At 33.7% G+C, this 7614-nt stretch overlaps 1 long non-coding RNA gene across 1 annotated transcript; it reads right to left on the reverse strand.

Annotated features, from left to right (window-relative positions):
* Window positions 1–2257: 2257 nt before the first annotated feature.
* Window positions 2258–4743, reverse strand: LOC126371783 (uncharacterized). The gene is made up of 2 exons (XR_007567080.1): window positions 4158–4743; window positions 2258–3083 (listed from the first exon to the last, which is right to left on the reverse strand). It is a non-coding gene; the product is annotated as an uncharacterized LOC126371783 (long non-coding RNA).
* Window positions 4744–7614: the final 2871 nt, after the last annotated feature.

Consider the following 7614-nt stretch of genomic DNA (forward strand, 5'->3'; position numbering starts at 1 on the left):
AGCTGCAACGTTTTTCACTGAATCGCTTTTGAATAATACATTCCCATTGCGTTTTCATATTCCAATTTTTATACCATTTGTAAGCGGATGATGCGATGCAGATGTGTCCAGAATGTAGATTATATTTCGTGTATTATATTCTTTGTGCAATTGTCATTGCGAGTTGATTTCGCTATTTTGATGCGGATTTCATTTTTGTAGGTTTTTATTTAGTCAATAAAATTGTTCGTTTTTGAGGAAGAACATTAAAAAAGCCAAAGAGCAGTTAGTCATTTCTCTCTTTTGTATCCTTCATAAAGAAATACGGTGCAATTAGAAACGCGCAGTAAAGGGCATTGAACATTTCACTATGGAGGCTGGCATAGCCTGGTGGCGCCACCTAGCGGATTTTTTAAAACTGCGGCGCACGATGAAACCTGTGCATATCGATAGGGGGCACTTTTCTGAACAAAAAAGCTTTAATGAACCTATGCTCTAAAGCGTCACGTTTTCAAGATATTTAGCTTGAAAGTTCCGAAAAGTGTTGTATGAACAAATCGATTTTACTTTTATATGCAATTGGAATATAGTGACTAAGTGATTAAGCATGGAATATTAGTGTTTAATATACCACATATTTACTTTATTGAAAAATAAATAAATAGAAAATAGGTAAAATAAATATCTATAACTTACTTTTATGTGTAACTTAAAAGAAATCCAGAAACGCGTCGTGAGATGTACAGCTCATGACTTATTCTCGTGGTAATCACGCTCAAAGTTATTTGCTATGATAGATATGATAGATAGATAGATATAGCCTTTATTATGGACTTATTGTAACAATTTTTTTTTTTTTTTTTTTTTAGCTTATACATAATATTAAAAAAGAAATAAAGATGTGTTTAATTATGCTCTTCGTCCATTTGTCTTTTGACAAAGGCCTCCTCCAGCTCTTTCCACTTATCCCTGTCTCTCGCCAGCCTTCTCCACATATTTCCTGCTGTATTTTTTATCTCTTCTTCCCATCTCTTAATTGGTCTTCCTCTCTTTCTTGTTCCGTATCTGGGGTACCACTCGGTTACGTCTTTTGTCCATTTCTCAATTTTTTCTCGCATCATATGTCCAGTCCAACGCCATTTGATTTTTCTTATGTGTTCTGTTATGTCTTTGACCTTCGTCTTTTTCCTTATATCGGTCAGTCTCACTCTGTCTTTTCTTCTAACTTTTAGGATGCTCCTCTCCATACTGTTCTGACAAACTTGAATTTTTTTGGCTTGAACTTTCGTAAGAGACCATGTTTGACATCCATACGATAGACAAGGCAGAATGCAAGAGTTGAAGATTTTTGCTTTCGAGTGCATGGGAAAATAACTGTCCTTCATTATTTCTCTGAGAGACCAGTATCTTTTCCATCCCGACGATATCCTTTGTTGCACTTCTTTGTTCATTTGATCTTTTGGTGATATGATCTGACCCAGATATGTGTAGCTCTCTATGAACTCAATCTCTTCGTTGTCTACCATAATTCTAGTTGGTGTCTGATTAGTCATTAGTTTCGTTTTACTTGTATTCATTGTTAAACCCGCAGCTCTGCTTTGTGTAGCTAGTTGTTGTAGCATTACCTGCAGATTCTCTGGTGTTTCAGTGATTAAAATGAGGTCATCTGCGAATCTAAGATGGTTTATCTTTTTGCCATTTATATTGATTCCAAACTTATCCCAGTTTAGTTCTCTGAATATATTTTCTAACACAGCTGAGAAGAGCTTTGGTGAGAGTGGGTCTCCCTGTCGTACACCCTTCTTTATTTTGAATTCTTCTCCTTCTTTCTCTAGTCGAATTTTGGCAGAACAGCTTTTATAAATTTCTTTTATAATTCTTATGTATTTAATTGGAATTCCTTGATTGTGGAGGGCTTCCCAAAGACATTTGTGTTTGATGGAGTCAAATGCTTTGTTATAATCTACGAATTTGCTATGATTGTCTAACAATTTCACACTTTTTGAGTTTTTATGTTTATTCATAAAAGGCAGCTTAAATGTCTAATCACAGTGAAAGCAGGTGGGGTGTGAAAATTCGCTTTTAGGACTACTTTACTTTACAGCAGTGTATGGAACATACCTAGTTAGTATAGACACACCAACGGGGTGTGTGCCTTCAATGCAACGGGACCTTAAGCTGTTTAGTTCATAACAATCATATTACATGAACACATTGTTCAATTATTCATCGATTTTCTTAGTTGTGTTTTTATAAGTATGAAATAAAACATCGTAAAAGTAGTCATATAGTTATTTATATTTTGCTTAAAATGAAATCAATACTAATTGTTATTGAATACATACAGTGTATATACTTATAACAAATAGGCTTTTTTTATACAAATTCGTACCTATTAGGATAATGAATATCAGTCTTCTTGAATAATCAATCTTCTTCTTCATCAGAAATAATAACTTGATCTAAAAAGGCAGCAGGGGGTTGAATTTCTTGGTGCCGAGCCCATCCCATATACCAAACTATGCACATGACATGAGCACAGCACCCGAGTGTCCGTTTTCCAACTATACAGCTGCAATAGTGACCGACAAGTTTATTTCTGTTTTTCAAACTATTATTTAGCAAGATATATACAAAATAAATTCTGTTGCTCTGGTGCCTCGAGAGTATTTTAGCTCTTGTCAGCCAAGGATCACAAACTACTATGTTGTATTGATTTAAATTATAGTCAACTTCAAAATCTTCATACACTTCAATGAAAAACGTTCCGTTTTCTTTTAGGTGTTCGCCATAGTAGCTTCTTGCCTGCGTCACTTGATACGGCCCCAGAGACATTATCAACAGATCCTCATATGATAAGATGGGAAACTGTTGAAAGCCTTCACTTGAGTTCATAGCTTGGAAAGCGGCTCTGCGTTGATTTAAATTGTTTTGTATTACAAACTCGCACAGATAGTTTGGGGCGTCGTGCTTAAGGTATATATCGTTGATTATTTCATTTACGAGTGGGTGATCTGTCACCCGTTTTCCGAAGGCATTTATTAGGGCGCAAGCAATCCTCACTTCCTCTTTTAAATGTGGCATATTCGGTATTGCGTAGTTAGCTGGAAACGATAAGAATACTGTTCCATCAATAATGAAGTAAGTACGTCACATTTAGACTGCGTTTCCACCAGTAACATGCTAGATGCTACGTTGCATACCCTACAATCGGGTTCATTGTGCCGATCAGAATCAGACCCAATTATCTGATTGGTGGATATTAAACCTAGCAACGTAGCACATGTCAGATGAAAAAACAGCCTTACCGTTGTGCTTGCATTAATATGAACTGATTACTCTCTACTGTTACAAAAAATGCAAATATCATTTATTATACATAATTAAGTGGTAATAGTTGGCTATAAAATCTATTGAAAGCGTAAGTCTGGTACACAAGTGATACGCTTGGCGTAAGAGCTATCTCTGGCTAATTATAATAGAGATAAGTTGACGACTTTCTGTTAAAAATGTTTTGCGTTGATTACACTCCGTCTAAGACGCTACATAATGAGAGCTTCGATAAAGTAGGATATATATTATTTTCATACACGATTTTTTTTTCATATGACATTTCGATTATGAAAAGCACGATTGAGAAACGAGCCGAATTATACATTGTCATTTTATGTATTATACTGACCAGGGACTATAATATAGATACCAGATACACTGCATACTGAGATTTTTAATTTTTGCAATGTTCAAATAAGATTACTTAGCTCTCGATCGTCAAATAAGTGGCGAGCATAATTCAGGATGTTGGGGTGCCTAGCAATATAATCTTCAGTTGTCAAGTAAGACTATATAGGACGCCGAGATATTCGGCGCGGGCCACGAACAGTGCTTACACCACAACAAAAAACATTGCTTGGCACCAACATGACTGGACATCTTGCCAAGACAACAACAACAAATTCAACAATAACACTAACAAAGTCAACAAAAATACTAACAAACTCAAGAGGAATATTAACAAACTCAACAGTGGTAACAAATACAACAGAATGAACAGGATAGAGTCTCAGAACAGAGAAAAGCGCGTGCGCACGTTGAAGATGAAAGTGGCAAACTGACTGAAAGTTCACCCGGCTGCCAATCGTCCTATTGTATTTATTGTATGATGTTGTCTCACTCACACTTATTGTATGGCTATTCGCTATCCTTGTTGATTCCGCCGAAATAATAGAAATTCGTGCAACTTTAAACAAAGGACCTCCATTTTCGTAGTTCCTGGAATTAAACGAGAAAGCAAAATGGCAGTTAATAAGTACACCATTTTGTTTCTCTTACACAGATTTCTTAAACTTCGAGAATTCTGCTTTTTAACGAGTACTAATGATGCCGCACTAAACGCATTGCGTTTATAAAAATGTAAACTTTATTTTATATTTCATTAGATCCTATCGTTGTGTCAAGTAAAATCAAGTTAAGGAGTAAATGACGCCTATATCATACATAACACAAACTGATAAACTCAGTTTGCAATTAGTAACCTTAGATAAGGTGTGCACAGTTAAGTACCTATGTACTTCCTATATAATGTAGCAAAGACAAAAACCATTAATGTTGTTGCAAGTATTTATTAATTTCATTTTTTCAATAAGATAAATATGTTGTATATTAAATAATGTTTCATGTATAATCAATCACTTTGTCACTATATTACGATTGTATATAGATAAATAGTAAAATCGATTTATCCATACGACACTTTTCGTAACTTTCAAGCTAGATATCTTGAAAACGTGACACTTTTGAGCATAGGTCCATTAAAGCTTTTTTGTTCAGACAAGTGTCCCCTATCGATTTGCACAGGTTTCATCGTGCGCCGCAGTTTTAAAAAATCCGCTAGGTGGCGCCACTGAGATATGCCAGAAAGGTTCATAGCCCTTTAAAGTTTTAAAAAGTACTTGATAAAAAAACTCGGCAGCCCTGAGGATTTTTAAGAATTCGTTTGTAAAATGAAATGAAATGAATTGAAATGTAATGAAATGTAATGAAATGTAATGAAATGTAATGAAATGTAATGAAATGTAATGAAATGTAATGAAATGTAATGAAATGAAATGAAATATATTCGCTCTAGAGTCGTACAAAAGATCATAAATATACATTATATCAATAAAAGTCCATCACTCAACCATACAGCGTGCGAATATTAATACTAAATAATTTATAATTAAAGGAAAATTCTATCTTTAATAAATCTGTCTCAAAAAAAAATAACAATAGATATTTTAAATACACAAAAAACAATTAACCTTAATTTAAATAAACGGGTGTGACTCTAAATTTAAATTTTCTTAATATTTTTAATATTCTTTATATATTTAATTTTTGAGATAACTTCCATTATTCATTATTTATACGACATCTTGTATAAACACTTAATGATAATTATGCAATATCGTTTGGCCAAGTCATGAAGTAATCATGGATTTAGTTGCTCGTTAAACGTTTTGTGTTCATTGATCTGGCCAAACTACATCATGATGTGGCCAATGAATGACATTCTATTTCATGAAATATGACCTTTTCATGAAATGGTCGAACACATCATGAAATGATCAATTCTAAGTTCTAGCCCCGACATATCTATTTTCATTCATTCAACCAAGATCTAAAACAATCTACTCCCTAACTAAACACTTATCTCCTAAATCAAGGCTTATAGTCTTAAACTGACGTTTCAACGATATGGTCAACATAAGTTATTGCATGAAATATGACCGTTTCATGAAATGGTCGAACACATCATGAAAATGATCAATTCTAAGATCTGGCCACGTCATACCTATCTATTTTCATTCAGTCAACCAAGACTAGATCTAAAACAATCTACTCCCTAACTAAACACGTATCTCCTAAATCAAGGCTTATAGCCTTAAAGACTTGTTGCCACTTAAAAATAAATCTCCAAGCCAGTCGATTGAAACTACGAAGTCGAGTCGTTACGAACATTGGCCGTAACTAACAGCGTTCAGGATAATTCGAGGAGATCCTCAGGAATTACTGAGATCCCGCGGGATACAGGACTTAGTTGGCTTTGGTAACTTCACCCACTGGGATATACGAGTAGTGTTGCCAAAATATACGTGAAATTGGGGTTATTTAACGTACTTTGTCTATCTGACTTGCGTGAATTTCTAATAATATAAATATTAATATTGAAAATAATGAATATAAATAAGTACTGATAATATAGAAAAAAATAAATATACGAAAATGTAATTCTAATTTTAAAGAATTTACACAACAATTTAATAAAAATAGTAATTCTATAACCTAGTCTATCCGGTAAGGTTCGGGGAGGACTTTTTGTCTCGGTCTTATTTCATGTCCTTTCTTTGTTTTATATTGTTTTTAGATTATAAATTAATTGTATAAATTTTCATATAATATGAAGAATTATATATTTGATAAAAAAAATTATATTACCTTAAGTTATGAATTCGTTTTTTTTGCTTATTTTAATATTTATAATAACAAAATTTATATATTTTTTGTTTATAATAATATTTTACATTTTGGACCAACGTAAAGAAATTATAATAACGTAAAATATTCGTTTCCCACTTCAATAAATTCTAATCCCAATTTTACAGCAACCCTATTCCCGAAAACAAACAAAAGATATATTCGGAACATTGATACCATCGAAGAGAATTAAATTAAATGTCTTACGAGTTCAAATTCTACCTGAACATGAGATAACTAATGTGGGAAGGTCTTTTGAATAAACTTGATTCATATCTGAAATGGGTTTGGAAACTATTTCGGCGGTTCTAAGCGTCTTCGTGAATGGTCTAACGACTGTCTTTTTCATTTTTTGACTTCTACAATAGACTTCAATAGAATGATTAATAAAACTGGTTCTAAAGCAAAACCCACAGCTTTATGTAGCCTTGCAAGTGAGTATACGTAATGTCCCTTGCTAAACCTTACGCAAGCGCGGCAAAAAAAAAATAGAATTCTTCTTTTATCGCGTAGGTTGTGAGGTGAATTACCAACCTCATCAACCCTGGTGTCAAGGTTATTATTGAGCCGCCAAAAGCCACTGACATGACTCATATAACGACTACTTACATCGGTAAGTAGTAACCGGTACCAACGGCGTAACGTGGCTTCCGAAGCACGGATCATCTTACTTTTGGACAATCAGGTGATCAGCCTGTAATTTCCTAACCAAATTAGGGAGCACAAAGTGATTTTTGGCATCACGCCTATATCCCTAAGGGGTAGTGTATAGTATATACACCCACTCTACGCCAGCTGTCTTGAACTGGGCATTCAGGAAACAATGTGATATGAATATAGTTAAAAATAATAATGTATAATAAAATATGTAGTTCTTTCATCCTAAGGTTGCCAGGAAGAAATTTCTATTCAAAAATATGGCCGCCGCTTGTGCTTTTCTTGTCGTTTTTGTAACGGTTTTGTTTTAATGTTGGGTTTTTAATAATATAAAAAAATAATTTGAAATGTATTTATTGTATTGTATCAACTAACAATGATCCAAACATGAATTCAAAGTTATATGTAATAAGAAGCGAACCTATTGCAATAGGCTTTTACTAATCTACCCTAGCATTA

Source organism: Pectinophora gossypiella, chromosome 13 (assembly GCF_024362695.1).
Source record: "Pectinophora gossypiella chromosome 13, ilPecGoss1.1, whole genome shotgun sequence".
Taxonomy (NCBI): domain Eukaryota; kingdom Metazoa; phylum Arthropoda; class Insecta; order Lepidoptera; family Gelechiidae; genus Pectinophora; species Pectinophora gossypiella.